Here is a 21739-nt window from a genome sequence, read left to right on the forward strand (position 1 = left end):
AAATCGGTTGATTACAATTGCGACAGGCATGAACATCAGAGGTACCACTTGTAACCGATGGTTTCATGATTTTGGTTTGTGACTCCCTCACAAATACAATAATATTACTCCTTAATGTGATTCTGGAATATGCTCAGCGTGAGAGACCAACTGTCTCTCACTCATACACTCCCTATCCCTTCCAGCGGTATCACTCACCAAAACTAGCAGTCTGTTGGCAGCGGTTTGAACGCCGGCAAAAGACACTCAGTCGAAACAGCAACTCAGAGGCATGATCAAGGGGTGGTGATACTCACAGAAACAATAAATATTTAAATACGGCAAACTCGGGTTCGCTCGTTTTCTTAGGGGAATTAAAGGGTCGATCTCGGCTTGCTAATTCTCGCCAGTTCAATTCAGCTCTCAACGTGCAAGCGAGCAGTAAGTGCGCGGCGGTTGTAAATTTATAATTCGCATGCAAAAGTGATATTAGTAGCGAGTTTTTTTTAATAATTTGTTTGTTCTTTATTTTAGATCTAGTGTCATTAAAAGTCTTAAAGCTAAAGTTAGTAGTGTTAATTGTGAAGAAGTTATTAAAAAGCGGTTAGTAATGTTAGTAGAAAAAGCGTGGTCAAATGTCTAAAATTCTATTGTGTTAATCTAGGGTAGAGTGACCTAGCTTGGTCCAGCGCATCTGAAACACTACAAAATAAGTTGAAGTTAGAAGCAAGAAAAAGGTAACGATATGCACATTAATAGATTATTTAGTCTAAAATGATCTAAAACTAATTCCTAAATACTATTTAAAAATGCGGTTTTGGAGAAAATGCGGTAATGCGTGAAGTGTGACTAATTAGTGTGGTAGGTCCACAAAGGGGCCTTTTTCTTTGTAATTAGCAGCTTTGTTCGGAGGAGGAACGCCATCTTTATTCTTTCAGAACAAAGGCAAGTCTTGGGTCCTTGGATGCCTGACCAGAGAAGCCATCTTGGGATTCGGTGAATGATATTGAAGTCGCGGAGCAAAACCACCGTCGAATAGGAAGCCGATTCCAACCAAAGCTTCATCCGAAGTTCCGAAGTTCCAAGTCCTCGATAGCCAACCACGAGTGACGTAGGAATACCCGATCCCCTGCTGGTCCGGTGCCCTATCAATAGGAACACCAACCAAGGACGCCCCAATACGCCATTAGCCATTGCAGGATCCACCCCGACCACCTCAAGGTGCCGTTAGTCCGCAGAAAGTCCACCACGCAAGAGTAAAAACCGCAAGTAGAGCTATGTGACGTCACATTATAGCTAGATCATAAGAAATGGCCATTTTACACGAATCTTTATGTAAAAACACTTAATACACAATGTTAGTACACGTAAATTCAAAGTGTTTTAAAGGATTTTCAGAAAGTTAAATAATTCACTACTATTTAGATTTGCTTCGTTTCCGAACTCGAAAGGAGTCTTCAAACCTCCCTAACTTTGCGTTAGATCTTAATTGAATTGGCAGTGTGGCCTTTGAGCACATTTCCCTTAAGACGTTGTTTGTGAATACCACCCATCCTGAGCACACTTCTGAGGATGCTCTAAGAGAGAGTTCCTGCTGGAAGTAGACCTGTGAACATAAGTGAGTGTCTTGTACCGATTTCCCTGATTCCGACCCTGGAGATCCCCTTTTCCACTGAGCGTAGCCAAGGGGGTTATACACTATGCAGAGCTGTGTACAATGCGCGGAAGGCAAGCACTGAACGCTTCCGTTCTAGACAAGTGGTGTTCGAGTGAAAGAAGTGCTGGAACTAATCTACTCGGACCTGTGTGGACCAATGGAGAAGGCGTCACAAGGCGGTAGCACGTGTTGGGTCACGTTAATCGACGATGCGGAAAGGATGAATTGAACGATTGAGGAGAAGGCATATTGTTTGCTGGCGCATTCGAGGCTCGATAAACGATTTTGTGCAGAGGTCGCATACACGGCAGTGTACCTAGCAAACCGAACTCCAGCGAAGGGCAGTCCAGCAACAACGCTGGAAATGTTTTCCGGCAAGAAGCCAGATCCATCCCATCTCCGAGTGTTGGTTTGCCAAGTGATGGCGTATGTACCCAACGACAAGAGAACGAAGTGGGACGCGAGATCCATTCCGTGTCACCAGGGCGGAAAGCGTTGAAGAGTAAATGGGTCTTCAAGGTCAAGACGAACGCGGATAGCTTTATTGCACAATATAAGGCGCGACTTGTGATCAAAGTCAAAGGAGTGGACTATCAGGAGACCAACGCGTCTGTCATTCGCCACGCAAAAGTGCTTTACCTCCTTGCGTTGGCGGTGATGTTGGATCTGGTGGTGCATCAAATGGATGCGGTGATTGCTTTCCTGCAGGGTGATTTGAACGATGAAGAGATCTTCATGGAACAGCCAGAAGAGTTCCGGAACGATGGAGCATCGAGGAAGGTTTGCAGGCTTCAGAAGGCACTGTACGGTTTGAAGCAGATCAGCAGAGTATGAAAGCGGAAGCTAGACTAAATGGGTTTCAAGCGATCCAAGTATGACACGTGCGTCTACTACCGGGTGGTGCATGGAAAGGGCGTCATCGTCGCAATGTACGTGGACGATTTCCTGATCCTTTCAAACGATCAGCAATTGGTAAACCAGATCAAGCAGCAGCTTTGTGCGGAGTTCAAGATGAGGGATCTGGTATCGGTCAAACTGATGTTGGGACTTCGAGTGACCAGAGCAGATAGCGTAGTGGCAATCGACTAAGAACAGTACATCGACAAGCTGTTGGTGAAGTTCAATATGGTGGACTGCAATGCTGCTTCAACTCCTCTTGATGTGAGTCAGCTATTCATAAAGGAAATGTGGCCTACAACTGAAGAAGAAAAGGAAAACATGAAAAACATTCCGAGCTACTCTCTGGAAGTTTCTTGGTGAGGGTGTAAAGGAAAAAGACACTTTTTTAGTACACATTTGTTTCACACTATCAAACAGCCTACTACAAGATATGTCGGTCAACTAGGAATAATTAAAATAATAAAACATGTTTTGGTCAAACTTTACTTTGGTTCCGACCATTGTTTGATGGTGTCGTTGGCTTGCAAAGAGTGTGAATTAATGAGCAGAGAATGTTATAATCGTTCATAAGCCGCTGGTAATCGCACTTGACACAGAATGATTGAAAAGGGGGACCAGCAAAGCAGAAAATTATTCGTGTCGAACAGTTTTAGGCCTTAAGTTGTGAGACAAATGGCCACAATATCGGCACTCGATTTCAAGCCATAATTTTCCGAAACAGAAACCAAACCTGCCACCCGCAGCTGTCAGCCGAGATAAGGGGAACGACAACATAAAAACACCAACTTCTACAACTTAACCGACCTGAACCACACCGATGGCGTTGATTTTTTTTCCAACTCGCTATTCTACCGCCGTGAGATATGTGGCCCTTTCTCGGATCTATAAATCAGCAACGCCATCTAACGGAACGAATGTTACCGGCTTTCCTGCCATTCCCCAAAAACCAACTTTCAATTCCTTTCGTTTCGGTGACCACCCTTGATTCATGATTGTCGCAAAGTCTCAACATTTTCGTAAACCCTTGCCATGGGACAATGAAAGGGGAAAAAAATATCACAATCCGACAATGCGCGTGTTACCAGTCTGTGAAGAAAGGACCTTGTCGTTTCCGGCGTCAGATTGTGCGACTTTTTTTGAATTCTAAAGCGGATAGCCAATGGAAGACTATGTTGAAAAGTACAGCGACTGCTTGTGAGGCAAAAAGATGGAATTTTTTGAATAAAATTCACTGATTCAATGCTTATCTGATGCATGTTTTTGGCAACGAAATTCTCATATGTAACAAAAGTAACCACCTTAGAATAATATATATTTTATATACACTAACATTTACTGAAAACCTAGACTTTATGAATACTTTACAATTGGATTTAATGGACTAACTGGAGTTAAATTTGCGTAAAATCTATACGTCTTCGCAATGAGAATTGAACTCACGTCTCCCAACTTGATAGACAGACGCGTTACCAACTACGTCACGAGAGGACCATGGACACAGAAGGCAATCTGAATTCGATTTCAATGCATTCACGTGGTCTTATTTCGAAAGCGCATTTTTTTTTCAGAATAATTTGATGCCCATCGAAGCACCACGCGTTCTATTGTATGGTGCAGGCATTGCAGAATTCGCTCTCAAAGCAAGCAAAGAAAAACATCCCATCTGTTGCGGTCCACGATCGTCATTGTATCGCAAGGTGTAACAAGTCTGATAAATGGAAGCAGCGAGCGAGAGCCCCAAAGAAAGAGCGATGATAAAATACATTTTTCTCGCTCGTTTACCGTTGGGGATAGGTGTTTTTCTCTACTGGTACGATGAACAATCCACGAACTTCCAATAGCAATAGTGTCCCCCAGGCTTGGAGCATGTTTAGTGGGGTTTGATCATGCACTACTATCCCCCCAATCTGATCAAAGTTGTAGCACTATACGATAAACAGTCTCTCATAATGTGCAGCAAGTTATGAAAGTTACAGAGAGCGATACGTGAGGGATTCTCTCAATTTTCTCAGGATTCAATCCCTAGTATGGTGTTATGTACAAACTATGTCACGCTTCAAGGGGGAAAGGGCAGACCTTATATAACAAGCCTTAAACAATTTTTGGAGATAAGCGTTAGCGTTGCATCACCAGATGACAATATCACGTAGCCGGGGTATGATTTTTACGAGATCCAGTCAGTTTGTTTGCTTCGCGGATGATATGGACATAGTCGGCCTAACATTTGAAAAGGTGACAGACCTGGTGACACCCACCTGAAACGTGAGGCAGCAAAAGTTGGACTGGTGGTGAATGCGTCCAAGATTAAATACATGCTAGTATGTAGAGCCGAAGAGTCTAGGAAGCAGTGTTGCGATAGACGGAGATACGCTCGAGGTTATTATCACGCTGTGAAATAATGAGGCGCATCATCAATGGAAATCAGGCCTTCTATGGTCTCCACGAGCAGCTGCGTTCAAAAAAGATTCATCCCCGCACCAAATGTGCCCTGTACGAAACGTTCATAAGACCGGTAGTCCTCTACGGGCATGGAACGCGGACGATGCTCAAGGAGGACCTGCAGGCATTTGGAGTCTTCGAACGTCGGGTGCTTAGGACGATCTTCGGCGGTGTGTATGGGAACGGTGTGTGGCGGCTAAGAATGGACCACGAGCTCGCTCAACTCTACGGAGAACCCAGTATCCAGAAGGTGGCCAAAACTGGAAAGATACGATGGGTAGGGCATGTTGCAAGAATGCCGGACAGCAACCCTGCGGCGAGAACCGATAATGGAGTCTACAGATCGAGCATTGTGGCCTGGAAAAGTTGATTCATTATTATCTGTTCAGATGTTAACTGAATAAATGAATGAATAACAATTGGCCAAGGTCTACTTCCAATCTTGTTTAAGGCCTCTTGACTTTTTTGCCAAAAACGACCCCATCAATCAAACTGTACTAACCGTTTCTACTAGATCTCTTCTTTTTTCCAACACTAATACCTCAGTCAGGTTAGATTATTACATTTCAACAGGCGCGCCAACCTGACATTAATTATTTTCGGTTAATTAAATTATTCCTCCTCATTTCCGTGCCGCTTTCCAGCAGTCATTAATCAGATTTTCCGGTTGAAGCGTAGAAAAAAGGCACCTTTCATTGAGGCACCTTTATTACGCCCGCCGTTCGTTCGTTTGCCGGTTGGCAGAATCAGGAAACACACGGGAACGAAACGAGGCACAAGCAGTTATCATCATCGTCGGCGTCATCGCCATCAACACCATGTTGCTTTGCTCTGTTGCTCGAGGAAATCAGACCTGACTGCCTGAGTGAGAAAAAACTCAGAAGAAAAGAACATTTATTATGCTCATTCCATGATGGCACCATTTGGACTTGTCAGAAATCTCATGAAACAACTATGGGCGTTGCTAGGAAACAAAGGGGTTTATCCTCCCTGGGCGACGAAAAAAGCAGTTTTTTCAATTTCTCATCGTAATAGGCTATTTTTATCACGCCAATTTGTCATGAAACAGCCTACTTTCCTGCACTGAGTTAGGCGGTAGGGTAATAGTCATTACGCAACAGAAATCAGTTACGTAATGAATATTACACAACGCTTTTTCATTATGCAACTGTTTTGAGTTGCATAATGAATCATCACATAACATTTTTTTCAGAAATTGTGAAATGTTCTCGTGGTTTTAGAATATATAGTACGTCCCAGAAAGCATGGGCACGGCTTTGATAACAAGAATCATAATATTTTTTCTAACAAATAAGTATTTTTATATTTTTTTTGTATTTTTCATTGGGGCGTGATTTGTGCAAAACTGATAAGAAGAGCTTCTAGAAATGTAACACTATAAACAAATAGGTAGCAGAAAAAATCGCTCAAAATTCATAATCTGCTTTTGATAAGTGCAAGAATAAAATGTGTGAATATCAGATTTGTGTGCACTTGTCCTGAAATGGCAGTATGGTTAAGTCATGCCCATGCTTTCTAGGAGACTTTACATATATGTATGTTATCTTTAGTGTGAAATAAACTCAAGGACACCAAGGGATGAATTAAGGATAATATGATTATTTTTATTCATTGAAAAATAATAGAAGAAACGATCTTATTATTATAAGAATAGATCAGGAGGAGAATGTAGAGATTGAGAAGGGTACTAGAGAAGATATCAACTAAATAAAAGAGCATTTGATTTCAGTAACAATGGACAACTAAGCAAACGGAAAAATATGAATGACATGTCAGTTTTGTAAAGTATCTCGAGCGATGAAGTTACGCTAGAATTGCTGCTATTGCAATTCGGCTGATTGAGTCAATTAGCTTTACATGTGTCAGTTCCACCCTCCCAACCAGTGGATTACCAAAAAATTGTTTCACAATTGTATGAAAATTGTTTACAAATAACAAATTTTGTTTCATTTTCGCTAGAAAGAAAAATATGAGTAGGTCGAAGAAAGTACAACAAAATTAAAACAAAATCAGTTATAATGACAGTCTGTTCAAAATGTGTTTTAGTTAGGAACAATTATAATACAGTTTGTTATAAGTAATCTAAAACCAATTTGAATTTGAATATAAATAGCAAATTTTATTACGATATAGGTATGATAAATAAAATAATGAAGTTTTTTTTTCGTTTTATTTGAAAAATAGTGAGTCATAATTTTGTTAAAATTATAACATATTTTGTTTTAATGTTGTTTAATGTAGAAGGATTCCCCCTCCCTCCCTTTATGGAAATCCTGGCTACGCCCATGGAAACCAGCAAGAAAATAGGGACCGTCCTTCTTTCCATTTCCGGGTTAGCATTTCGTGTGGTGGCTAGATTCTTGTTTCAGCAATTCATTGACACTGGCTCGCTCCTCATCCTCAGAATGGAGCCACCTCGGAACGGGGATTACAAATTTCTACTAATTACAAGCGCTTGAATTACACACAATCATCTAGCGGGTAGTACTAATTATTGCCATCATTACAACACCACAGATTCCACCCTAGATCGCCTCTCGGGTGGCACAAAATTATATAACAAGCATCCTCATCACGAATGGTGCACAGTGAAAAAAGCTAGAAAAATTGAATAGAACCATTGTCGGGGTTAAGAATGGATGCACATGTGTAGAAATTATTTGTGGGATGACTTTCGTTATTTGAGATGAAATATTATTGTTTCTTGTATAAAAATGGTCCTGAAAAGATGACACTGATTTAATGGAACTGAAATTGCTCATCAACAGGAATACGGTAGCAGAATCGTCTTCTACTCAAAGATTTATTTTTATTTTTATTCACGAAAGTTAATCCCTGGGCCAATCAATCTCAGGACTAACGTCTTGACTTCCATTCCGAAATAAGTCTTGACACCTAATAATAATACGTTACTATTGAGATAATAAATTACTAGCGGAAGAGTTCAAATTTTCGACCCATTCATACGGTTTTGGCTTACTTTGTATGAAAATCCGAAAATTGGCACGGAATTCTTGTGAGTCAAACATAAGTGCTTTTACCCTATTATTAATGAACAAAAAGAAAATTAATCAATCAAAAATACATCAATAGCCAAACTCACATTTTTCTAATAAAAGTACATAAAATCTAATTTCCAACAGCTTACATGTTAAGAGTTAACACGACTACCGGAAAAGAGAGAAATAATACTATTCAATACGAGATTTGTATAGTGCGGGTTGGTAGAGAAACATTATCACAAAATAAGATTAGGGCGATGAAACATATTTCGGTTCCTTTTTTCGGCTTCCTTCTGTAAGCTGTTGTTATGTTGGTCGGGTATACTTTTTATCAACCTTATAATATCCCTGTATATATATATGTGGTGCACCAGTCAAAAGATGTGCCCACCTCCTGTAAAATCAATTCGGTGGTAACACAAAAAACATATATGCTGACGCGAAGGATAAACCAACATTGAGGCTCCACGCATGTGCATGAAGCTCGATTAACAGTTCGATCATTCGCGATAGGCAACGATCGGACCATTATTATTTTGTCACGCTGACCTCAGCATATGCGCTCCAGAATGGGTAAAGACCCATTACTTCTAGGCAAATTCAATTATGTAGCATCCACTAGGTGCAACACTTTTAGGCCTATATAAGGATTTTTGAATCAATGAATAGACAGTTCAATTCGGTCTTTGGACCAAGTAACAACAGGAGTTATTACTGGAATATCACCTTCCTATCGGCGATCATACGTCATCTCCCTGCTTCATCAAGACTCGTCGGTTCATCTTCGCTTCCCACCAGCGAGACTACATCATATATATATATATATATATATATATATATATATATATATATATATATATATATATATATATATATATATATATATATATATATATATATATATATATATATATATATATATATATATATATATATATATATATATATATATATATATATATATATATATATATATATATATATATATATATATATATATATATATATATATATATATATATATATATATATATATATATATATATATATATATATATATATATATATATATATATATATATATATATATATATATATATATATATATATATATATCTATATCTATAAGTATATCTATATATATATATATATATATATATATATATATATATATATATATATATATATATATATATATATAGAGCTTTCTTCTTGGTATTACAACAGCTAGTCCAAATTGGTACAGCATATAACATAGCTGGCCTGAAAATTTGTTTGAAGATCAAAAGCTTGTTCTTAAGACAAAGTTTGATTTTTTATTAATAAGGGGATAGAGCCATTTTACATATTTGTTACATTAGGCTTAAATGCCCTCAATGTGATTTTTGAGAGTTAAATTCTTATCTAGCATGAGCCCTAGATACTTAACTTCATCTGACCAATTTATTAAAACCCCTTTCATCGTAACAACATGTCTACTTGAAGGTTTCAAATAAAGAGCTTTTGGTTTTTGTGGGAATATTATTAGTTGAGTTCTTGAAGCATTAAGAGAAATCTTCCATTTTTGCAAGAGAGGCCTGTGTCAGCCAAAAACAAAGATTTCAGGTAAAGCTGCCTCCAAATGCTACATTGAGGAACACCAGCTCTTACGGGAAGTCTTTCAGACCTGGAGTTCTGATATTTAGGGGTCGTACATAAATTATGTAACGCTCCAAAGAAGGGGGGGGGGGGGTTGAAGGTTATCAAGCCAAGCATGACAAGCCTTACACACATTTTGGAGGACTCATACAAAAAGTGAGACAAATGGGGGGAAGGGGGTCGAAAAAGATGAAATTTAGCGTGATATTATTTGTGTACCATCCCTTATCCTGAAGTGTAAGATTAACTGGATTATTCTTGCAATGTAAGTTATTATTTTTTTTTATTAAAAAAAAACAATTTACACCGTCTTTAGCCAAAGGGTGCACAGACTGAACAATCACTAACATTAGGCAACAGACAACACGAAACACCCAGTAGTCCAGTGATGAATTTTTCGTTTGACGAAAAGTTTCCACCGACTTGAGCGGGAATCAAACCCACGCTACGTGGCACTCACAATACGCTTGAACGACTGACGCCGCTAACCGCACGGCCACGAAGCCCTTACTTCAATCCTTCATGAAAAAAACTGTCGAATGTTTTTTGTATGTCTAGAAGATCAGTAGAATAGCCACGTAATAGTTGATGAGTGGTCGAATGTCCATGGCGAAATCCAAACTGATCATTGGCAAAAATTGAATGTTCGTTGATGTGGACCATCATTCTGTTCAAAATGACCTTTTCAAAAAGATTACTGATGGAGGAAAGCAAACTGATTGGACGATAGCTAGAAACTTCTGCAGGACTTATGTCTGGTTTTAAAATTGGTACAACCTTAGCATTTTTCCATTTGTCATGAAAATATGCCAACTAAAAACATTTGCTAATCAGTTTGTTGATGAAGATGTAAAAAATCCATATGGGGCTTTCAAATTCTTTATATATTTAAAAATAATTCTCACTTGTTCCAAATCAGTATCCCAGGATTTTTCGAAAACCTTCTCTTGATTGAAAACATTTTCGAAGTCCTGAGCAACTTGATTTTCTATTGGACTTGTAAGTCCTCAATTGATATTGTGCGCGCTTTCTAACTGCATAGCAAGTTTTTGAGCTTTTTCGCAATTTGTTTTCCTCTTTAAATGCCGGTATTGGCTTTTGAGGTTTTATTTTCAAATTTTAGAAAATTTCCAAAAGGGCTTAGAGCCAGCAAATCCTGCCATATTATTTTCATAGCAGGATCGCAAGTGCGTTTAAATTGCCTTCTTCTCACGTTATTAAGACGGATCAAGAGTTTAAGATCATCGTCTATAAGCACGGATACAAATTTTACTTCACATTTTGGAATTGGAATGCTCCTGGCTTCAACAATGGAATTCCATGTCCGATGTTTGGCATTAATGTCACCAATCACAAGACGCAGCAGGGTTTTTTCCATTTCATTTGAAACAATTAGAACGGTTACTCGTAGTATGAAAAGGAGTTCAAATTACTTGCTACGATATCGGCAAAGGATTTTCCTAGGGTAGATACATTTAAAATTAAAACATTCGAACGGATACCCGACAGAAAAAAAAAGTTTGTGAATGAGCATGACCATAATCTTTCTGATGGGTATGATTCTTAATCAAGCGATCGATAACTAAAAAAATGCTCCATAAAACCAAATGTTCGATACTCTACCAGGGAAATTCCGGAAACAACTGTTATCGTAACGGACATTACCACAATTTGCGCATATGAACTTATCTCCCTTCACTAGACAGACGTCCTTAGCGTGAGAAGAACCTCCACAAATCATGCATTTAGCATCCATGCGGCAATGTTTTGTTCCATGACTCCACTTTTTGCACCGACGGCACTGAGTGGAGTTCTGGAAATTTCCTCCAGGTTTCTGGAAATGTTCGATGTCCATGTGACAGAACATAAGTCTTGCTTTTTCTAAAGCTTGAAAAATATTTAGATTTTTTTTTTGTTAAAGTGAACTAAATAATATTCTTGAGAAAGCCCTTTCCGGCGGGGTCGGTGGTCTGATGGCTACTGCTTCTGCTTCATAAGCAGAAGGTCATGGGCTCAATCCCAGGCCTTTCCTCGTACTTTGTAGTTGTATATCTCTCACTTGCTTCTATCTTCCATTCTAAATCTATCACACTCAAACTATTCGTTCATAGCAAACGCTGGAACCGGAGACGGGCAAGAAACCGTTTCCCTAACGCTTCCATTCTTCCACGCGCATGCCTTTCCTTACGCCTGATACATAGGCAGTCTGCTAATCACAAAAAGCAATCCTCTCTGCCATGCCTTTCCACCAATCCATACACTCCCGCATGAACTGGCATACGGTCTACGTGGGAGCCAGTATAATGCATCATCAATTCCTCCCCCTTCCCTTCATTGGTCTGCATTCTGACGTGGCAGGCACTATTGTCGCTAAAAATAGAAGATCGCCAGCACTTATACACTGAGGATGCCTGTTAGTCCCAAGCAATCATTCGGTTGGTTCCTTATACAAGTGCAGTTGATCTGGCGATACTGGAGTAGCATCCACGGGGGGGGTGGGGGGTACAATCAAGCTCAAGCTCAAGCTTGAGAAACCCCTTTCCGAAGAATGCCAGAATGGTTACTTGGACTGTAAAAATCCAAGTAAATCATTTATTCCATTTTTGATTTCGTCAGGTGACTTATAGTCACTTCAGGGACCTTTCAAAACGACTTTGAACAAACGTTCAGTTTTGTCATCGTAATTAAAAAAAATCTGCTTCTTCTCTGCAAGATGTTTGAGAAGAAGTGCGCGATCTCTAAGAGTTTCCGGCAAAACGCGACAGTCTCCTTTCTTTGCTATTTGGAAGGAAACCTTGATTCCCCTTAGGGAGTTCAAGATCTCCTGCCTAAATCCCCCAAATTCGGAACAACTGACCCCGATAGGCGGCACTCTTTGCTTCTCCACTTGAATCAAAGAGTCTGGGCTAGAGACTGCTTCGATTTGGTGTTCGGAAAATTTGTCTAGAGCTCCTCTCTTCTGAGGGTGTAGCTTATCAGAGCGTCTGTTCTCCATGTTAGGAGCGGCTCAAAACAGCGTCTGTTCTCCATGTTAGGAGCCGCTGATCAGCGTCCTAGTGCCAGCGTGGGACTCTAAACAGAGCTGTGCACGATGATCCTCCGGCGAGACAGGGGGTTGGTGCAGGCCTTACAAGCCAGCCGTAAAAATCATCAGTACAGGAAGCATATAATGTAAATTTGCACCGGAACAATCGGCATAGACCCAGGCATCGAAAACGGACTAACGATTGGAAACTCGGATCATGGAACTGTAAGTCTCTCAATTTCTTGGGAAGTACCCGCATTCTTTTCGAATTATTGAGGGTACGCAAGTTCGACATCGTAGCGCTGTAGGAGGTTTGCTGGAAAGGGTCGACGGTACAAACGTATAGGGATGGTTATACCATCTACCAGAGCAGCGGCAACAGACATGAGCTGGGCACAGCTTTTATCGTGATGGGCGAAATGCAGAGGCGCGTGATTGGGTGGTGGCCAATCGACAACAGAATGTGCAAGTTGAGGATCAAAGGCCGTTTCTTCAATATCAGCCTAATCAACGTGCACAGCCCTCACCTAGCAAGTGACGATAACAAAATGGACGCTTTCTAAGCGCAGCTGGAACGTGAATACGACGGCTGCCCAAGCCATGATGTCAAAATCGTTATCGGAGATCTCAACGCTCAGGTTGGCCAGGAGGAGGAATTTAGACCGATTATAGGGAAGTTCAGCGCTCACCAGCTTACGAATGAAAACGGCCTTAGACTGATTGATTTCGCCGCTTCCAAAAACATGGCCATACGTAGTACCTACTTCCAGCACAGCCTCCCGTATCGGTACACCTGGAGATCAGCCCAACAGACTGAATCGCAAATCGACCACGTTTTGATTGATGGAAGGCACTTCTCGGACATTATCGACGTCAGAACCTATCGCGGCGCAAACATCGATTCGGACCACTACCTTGTGACGGTTAAAGTGCGCCAACGGAGTGTTCCATTGTGAACAACATTCGGTACCGACGCCCGCCCCGGTACAATCTGGAACGACTCAAGCTACCCGAAGTCGCAACTGAATACGCGCTAAGCCTTGAGGCAGCATTGCCGGAAGAGGGAGAGCTCACCGAAGCCCCTGCTGGAGTAGTCTCAAAGCAGCCATTAACAACGCAGCGGAAGGTGCCATTGGGTTCGTGGAAGGAAATCGACGGAACGGTTGGTTCGACGAGGAGTGTCAGATGGTTTTGGCTTCATCAGTACGGTGGATGAGGGAGACGTGCCAACTCCCACAATAGGCGAAGTTAAGGATGCTATCAAACAGCTCAAGAACAACAAAGCAGCTGGAAAGGATGGTATTGGAGCGGAACTTATTAAAATGGGCCCGGGCAGGTTGGCCACTTGTCTGCACCGATTGATAGCCAGGATCTGGGATACAGAACAGCTACCGGAGGAGTGGAAGGAGGGAATAATATACCCAATATACAAAAAGGGTGACAAGTTAGAATGTGAGAACTATCGAGCGATCACCATTCTCAAAGTAGCCTATAAATTGCTTTCCCAGATCATCTACCGCCGTCTATCGCCACTGGCAAGCAGATTTGTGGGAAGTTATCAAGCCGGTTTTGTGGACGGGCGATCGACAACAGACCAAATCTTTATGTTGCGACAGATCCTCCAAAAATGTCGCGAATATCAAGTCCCTACGCACCACCTATTCATCGATTTCAAAGCGGCCTATGATACCATCGACCGCGAAGAGCTATGGAAGATTATGGACGAGAATGGTTTTCCCGTGAAACTGACTAGACTGATCAAAGCAACGATGGATAGTGTACAGTGCTGTGTGAAGATATCGGGTGCATTATCGGACCCGTTTGAAACACGCAAAGGACTTCGACAAGGCGATGGTCTTTCCTGCCTCCTGTTCAATATTGCGCTAGAAGGTGTTATGAAACGGGCGGGCTTCAACATGCGGGGCACGATCTTCAATAAATCCAGCCAGTTCATCTGCTTTGCTGACGACGTGGACATTGTCGGAAGAACGTTCCAGGTGGTTTCTGAACAGTATACCAGGCTGAAACGTGAAGCAGATCGGGTTAGATTGAAGGTAAAGAAGAAGATCGAAAGAAGGTCGAAGATGAAATATCTGCTGGCTGGGGGAACCGAGCGCGATAGAGCTCGCATTGGCAGACGCGTGATGATCGACGGGGATGAGTTCGAGGTGGTGGACGAATTTGTCTACCTTGTATCATTGATAACGTCGGATAACAACTGCAGCAGAGAAATTCGAAGACGTATCATTGCCGGAAGTCGTGCTTACTACGTACTCCACACGACCTTGCGGTCTGGTAAACTTCACTTCCGTACTAAGTGTACCATGTACAAGACGCTAATAAGACCGGTAGTCCTCTACGGGCATGAGACGTGGACAATGCTCGAAGAGGACCTGCAAGCGCTAGGAGTTTTTGAACGACGTGTGCTTAGGACGATCTTCGGCGGAGTATGTGAGAACGGCGTATGAAGGAGAAGAATGAACCACAAGCTTGCGCAACTCTACGGTGAACCCAATATCACGAAAGTCGCCAAAGCTGGAAGGGTACGATGGGCGGGACACGTTGTGAGAATGCCGGACAACAATCCTGCAAAAATGATGTTCACCTCAAATCCGGCCGGTACAAAACGAAGGGGAGCGCAACGAGCTAGGTGGTTTGACCAAGTGGAGCAGGATCTTGGAAGTGTGGGGCGATCAAGAAATTGGAGGATAGCAGCCAAGGACCGAGTTAGTTGGCGTAACATTGTGGCGCAGGTCATGTCTTGAAGGACGTAGAGCCAGCAAAAGTAAGTAAGTAATCGAACTGATTGCTCATTTCGATGCAATTATCAACATTATCCATTCCACCCCTCTACCGAGATGAACCAGCCTCAGGCTGAAAGTCTCGTTAATAAAGATAATAATAATAATAATTCCACCCTTGGAAGAAAGTTCGCATTCCGGAGAAACGTCCTTTCTGCCATTCTTGCCACGTTTAGTGACGGTTTTAAATCCCACGTTTTTGGAAGGAAGTTGTGAATTCAGAGATTCACCCTTCCTTTTGTTTGTAGTTGCAATCATGTTAAGTGAATAAACGGAAGAAGACGAGACCTCCTAAGAGGTTTTTTTCCAAGACGGTGTCCAAGAAGGATTACCAACGCTAGCTTTCACCAACTGGTCCAACGAAAAATCGAAGGCTTTTGCCTTCTTGTTGTACTGTTTTTGTATCACTGAAAAGTACTGTTTTATTGCTTTAGGTAGTTTTTAAAAAAATTCCAAGAGCAGAGAGAATTCGTGTACGCACAGCACGAAGGTACGATGCGCACTGTGGGAAGGTAGCAGTTAATTATCGTTAGCTTGAAGCTACCAACGAATCAAACAGCTACAATGGGTAAGTTACTGTCGATTTCTATATTTTCGAAAGGAACACTCAGCAAGATGCCGAGGGCAACGGTGTGCCGCACATTCCTGCTTTTCTTCATTGTCCATCTGTATTTTCCGCTGAGGGAGCGGTTCATGGCGGTAGTTGACCTCCTGCAGAGCAATAACCCAAGGGGAACTGACGTGTGTCAAAAGCTCTAGATTGCTCAGATTGTGAGAAAAACCGTTAATGTTCCACTGGAGGCAGAACTTCATGGGATCTGGTAGAGTTGGTGTGGGGAACCGGGATCGGAAATCACAGTTCTCAGATGGTGAGTTTTTTGAGTGGGATGATGAAGCTGATGTATCTTTGCTGTTCCCAGAGTGATATCTGGGAGGATTCGGAGGAGTTATAGTAGCGGAACGCTTTAGCAGGTCGGAGGGATACTCTGGAGATCTTGACGATGCAGGCGGGACTGCATTGGCTAAGGGAATTTCATCGAAACTATATGAAGGGAGGCCGATGAGGTATCAAGGCATCGGTGGTGGTCACCCAGAAGCGGTGAAATTTGACGTACAGCTAATGTGAGAGCGGCAGTGGTTCCGTCGGAGTTGATTTGTTCGGAGAAAAGTGGCCGGTTGTCCAAAGAAGATGACCCGTGGGTGCCAGATGATGGTGGCAATAAAACGGGCGGTAGTGGTGGAGTCAAAATCAAATGAGAGCGCATTCTACAATGCCTGGCATAGTCATATACTTTTGTTCAGATAGCCAGACTGCTATGAAAACTCTAGGTCGAGGCTTGTTATCGCATGTCAAACTTAAATTGAGGAACTGGATTCAGTCAACTCTGAAACCCTTGTATAGGTACCTGGCCATTCTACCATCGCTTGAAAAGAATTGGCTGATGAGCTTGTTCGCAATGAAGCATCGCATTACTTGATTGGCCCTGAGCCAGCTATTCCAATTTCGAAGTGCTGGGTGAAGCTTCAGATCAATTATTGGGCGGCAACTCAGCAAAAGAAATACTGGAATAGTCTAGAGACGATTTATGCCTATTTATGTTATAAGACGGTAGATATATAATCCCGGATGGTGAATTCATTTACATATATATTTACCCTACTATTAGTGATCGGCTTGGCTCGTTGGCATTGGTGAAAGATAAAACTGAAGTGTTTTGCAGTTTAAGATCAATCAGGTTAAGCTATTTTTACCGGTTTATTACACCAAAACACGTGGCAGAGCCACGTATAGTAAAAGGAACAAATTACGCTCTTTCAAATGGCACAGACATCTTGGTGAAAATCGCACTTGTGCTCCACAAGATAAAACAAGTGTTTCTTATTTCGCCACAAAGCTTTACGAGGCAAAAGAATTGCTTTGTTTGTATGTTAAGATAAAAAGCCTACAGCAACACGATTGATATTCCGCTAACCTCTTGATTCTTGGGTTTCGTTACCGGCAAAGGCTAAAGTTTTTGTCATTGTGTCACCCGAAACCACCACCTAATATAAACCTCCTACACGCATCTCTACCATTCCGGCGAAAATTTGAGACAAGGGCGGTTTGCGAACGAAAGTTGATGATGTCAAAATGAGCCTTTGTTCTACCCAGAATCCAGATTTGGTTGTCATATATTTTACCATCGAGCTGGGATTTCCTTTAAACGTTTCCATGTCATGACGAATTCCATGTCAAATAGGTCTATCACAGGACTCGACAATTTTTGATTTGATGTAAATATTTTTATATGATTTCGTTGTGGTTATTTTTTCAATTTGTATTTTTTTTACGTAGCTCAAAAAGTTACCTCTAACCCGTTTTTTTCTCTTAAGTAAACATATTCAAAGCTAGAACTATTCAAACAAACTGCTTGCATAAACCGATAGGCCTTTCTCAGAAGTTACTCTTGATTCAAAATGGTCGCTTATCGTATGGACAACTTATATTTGATCACACCAAAGGCATGAGTTAAATTTATTCCAAATCAAAGCTTATGGGGTGCGATTTTTAATAATTTTGACTCATTCTGGATGGAATTCATCAACTGATACAACCGACAACGGAGCGTTTCAAACCATCGTAGACGTAATTCAAGTTGCCTAACTGCAGAGCAATCGTGTCAACGGGCCAGTTTGTTTCCCGTCTTTTGGGATGAAATGGAACGTTTTATTTGTCGAGATCTCTGTCTGGTTTCCAGAAAGATTCAAGTGCAAATCGGGCACTAATTTCAATAATGAGAAGCGTAACAGACACAGCGAGTGGGATTCGTTGCTCGGGGGTTTCCCGTTTTTTGATTAACTTGTAATGGAACCGAATTTCCATCATTGTGTCTTTTTATCGTTTTCGTTCTGGTAGGCTTCAATCGTATTGCCGGCAGGCTCTAGCTGGGAAAAAAGCTGAATAGGCAGTTCTGATGAAACTGTTTGAAATGTCGAATGAATATGGATGGGGTGCTGATTAGGCGAAATATAAGAGGATTTCATATCTTCTGTGCATTCATTAGACTTGTGGTAACGTCTAGCGGACTTTGGGGTACGTGTGCCATAGGGGCAAGTGTGCCACCCCTACTTTTTATAAAAACTACAATATATATTTTCTCTTTGAGCTCAACAATATGTTCTCTTATAGTTCACAATACAATGATCAAAATATGATAAAAATTGCTCTATTTTTCACGTATTTACATCGACTTGTGCAAAGACAACCAAATTTGAGTGGATTTTTATAAGATTTCGTTGTTTCTAAATAGCATAGTGAAAGGTAAATTATTAACAGATTTTTCTAAGGTACTGTACATCGTGAAACTGTTCAAATGTGTAAGTTATTGTGCCGTTTGAACAAAAAAAGTATTTATTTTTACATGCGAAATCCAGTTTCGCAGTAATAGTTTCTGAAGTATAGTAGGGGAAAAACTGTCATTTTTGCCCCAAAGTGATTTTTTCTGAAGATTTTCAATAATAATATGTTTTTCGGCATATTAAGTAACGTTTTACATATCAACATTAATATTTTACCATTATATAGTGCTGATCTAGTTTAATATTAAACATATTCGCCGGATAATACATATCTTGTATTGAATGGAGACAAAAATAACCATTTTAGTTATTCGAATTGAGTAATAGGGAATTACGCATGTTTTGAACCTTGTTATAAAGCATCCCCTTATTACGGTAAATTTGATTTTTTTTAAATAATCGATCAGCGTCTGCTTTGATAGTAGTATTAAAAGGAAATAAAGAAAATTTCATTGCAAGTAGAATTACATGCGATGTTCATTCGGTGGCCGTCTTGCCCCATAGTGTCGAAAAATAGGTTATTTTGGATGATATTTCAGAACCTCTAAAACTAATACTTTTTAAAATTATTTTCTTTTTAAATGGCACAATGGTTTTGAAAAGTTGTGAAACTAATCTCTTGAGTCTAAATTGGTGCATTTTATAAGCTTTAGGCAAAGTTAGAGAACAATTTGTTTAAGGTGGCACACTTGCCCCAAATTCCACTAGGTTCATATGGTCGGTGTTCAGACAGACCGGACTAGAGGATATCTTGGCGTTCTAAAGATACGCTCAGAACTCCAACAGTTCTGATTTTTTCGATGCTATTCCGATGCAGATGTATCATCAAATAGTTAAGTTCCATTACCACAACAAATAATGCAACTATTTTTAGATTTTGTGTGCTTGGGGTAGGTTTTCGTGAAACCATTAAAAAAACACTTGGTCCAGTCTGTCTGAACACCGACCATATCAAAGCTACGCCAAAAGTAGTGGGCATCAATGCCGCACGATACAGGAATGCAAAACATGATAACTTTGGCAAGAAAAACTTTCGGTCTATAACTGGGGAAGTGCTTATAGAACACTTAGCAGAAAATCATGCTGTGTCCCAGTGGGGACGTCATTCAAACGACAAGAATGAAAAAGATCGCTTTGTTGGGGACTGGCCTCACACAGAGGACCTGGGATCGAATCCCATCCCCGCGATATCCACCCATGATCTTGAGGTTACAGTGACTACATCCTTCGGATAGGAAGTAAAGCCGTTGGTCCCGAGATGAACTAGCCTAGGTTGAAAAATCTCGTTAAAATCATTAATTGAGAAAATTTGCCCGCGGGCCGCATGCGGCTCTTTGCATGGTTTTGTGTGGCCCCGAGAGTTTTTTGTATATAAGAGAGATACGGACCGCATATTTTGGTTTTGTTAAAAATGTATATTTTAAGTCCTTACAACCATAAACTTATTAATTTTACAATGCAAAATTTTATCAATACATTATGCGCTTCATCATGTTGAATAGACGGAATGTTATCTTATTTATGTTTCATTTCATGAACACCTCTGTTTTTTATCTGGCAATCCTAACTTTTATCAAGTTTTGAGTTTCCCATGCATCATACAAAAACATTTCCATACATCAGCTCAGAAGCGTCCGGATAAATTTTGGAATACCCAAGTATGCAGAGGAATGTCAAGGTCTATACTTCCAGAAATTTTCATTGAAATCTGAGAAGGTGCAGCCAACATTTGCTCAAGTTGGCGCGAAATGCATCTATGCCAAAGTTAGAGTTTTTAGGAAAATAAAGAGCACGATGCAAACACAAGGTATACTTTGATAGAAATGTACTGTATAATTGTTAAAATAGATCTTTAATCTTTTGAAGCTAACATAGATATTTCAGAAACAAACAAGATTGTGTAAAACAATTCAAATGAATTCGGCTACGTTATGCCTCACGGCACTTGAGCCCATCAAATAAACTACTTAGTTAAAAATTGAAATTTGTATTACAAATTGCATATATTTGACATGAAATAGGAACCATATTTTTGGCCGCCAGTTTATATGTACCGTTTTGATTCATATTACGGACACTTAAGGCCTCAGTGAAGTATAACCCAGCTTGGACCATACAAAATAAATCACTCTGTATGATTTTTTGGCGTTATCGAGCATCGGAAGCCCTTAACTTTCGGATGGTGGGTAAAGAATAGGCGTCCGCAACTTCAATAATTTTGAATAAATCAAAACGTGTGGCCTTTTCATGATTCTTATTCCGGACGCTCCCTCACTTTTGCCTCATATTCCGGACGCATTGATTCGAATTACGGACAGCTCATGGTAATCATTAATGGAACAGTCAAATCATCAATTGAAATCATTTAACCACTTCAGAGACGTCTAAGGTAGTTGGGCATTATAAATTTTCAATGATATTTATGGAAAAAACCTAATAAAACAAGCCTCGAAAATGAGAACTTTTGGACGGCGAAAATTGAAACATTTCGTGTGAAATGTTTCCCATACAAACGAGAGTGTCCGGAATATGAAGCTGTCCGTAATATGAATCAAAACGGTAAATTGCTCATAGTGAAATCCTTTGACGCCGTCGAATCAAAAATATTAAGGCATACATGCCTACATTAGAAAAATTGCTTTCCCAAAATGTAAATAACATAAGTTCCCTTAATGCTTCTCTTCAGTTTGCTCTGTGACGTTGTACAGAACAGTCGTTGCTGTGTCCCGAACAATAGTGAACAACCATACTGAGTGTGCGAGGTATACAGTATTCTCGTTTCATCGCTTCTCGTTGAGTGCCAACTAAACGAAGTCGCTTCGTCGATTGTTGGCCGCGAGGGATGGCCTTGGGGTCATCTCTGGAGATCGGAGGGAACCCGTTTCCTCCTTCGCGGGTCGGAGACAGCCAGAATGGATGGATCCGATCAACGGTGAGT

General features: G+C 40.7%; 1 long non-coding RNA gene across 1 annotated transcript; it reads left to right on the plus strand.

Moving 5' to 3' along the window:
- Positions 1-381: 381 nt before the first annotated feature.
- LOC110676779 lies at positions 382-911 on the plus strand. Its single transcript, XR_002500717.1, has 4 exons — positions 382-420; positions 514-582; positions 644-716; positions 845-911. It is a non-coding gene; the product is annotated as an uncharacterized LOC110676779 (long non-coding RNA).
- Positions 912-21739: the final 20828 nt, after the last annotated feature.

This window comes from Aedes aegypti, chromosome 1 (assembly GCF_002204515.2).
Source record: "Aedes aegypti strain LVP_AGWG chromosome 1, AaegL5.0 Primary Assembly, whole genome shotgun sequence".
NCBI classification, from domain to species: domain Eukaryota; kingdom Metazoa; phylum Arthropoda; class Insecta; order Diptera; family Culicidae; genus Aedes; species Aedes aegypti.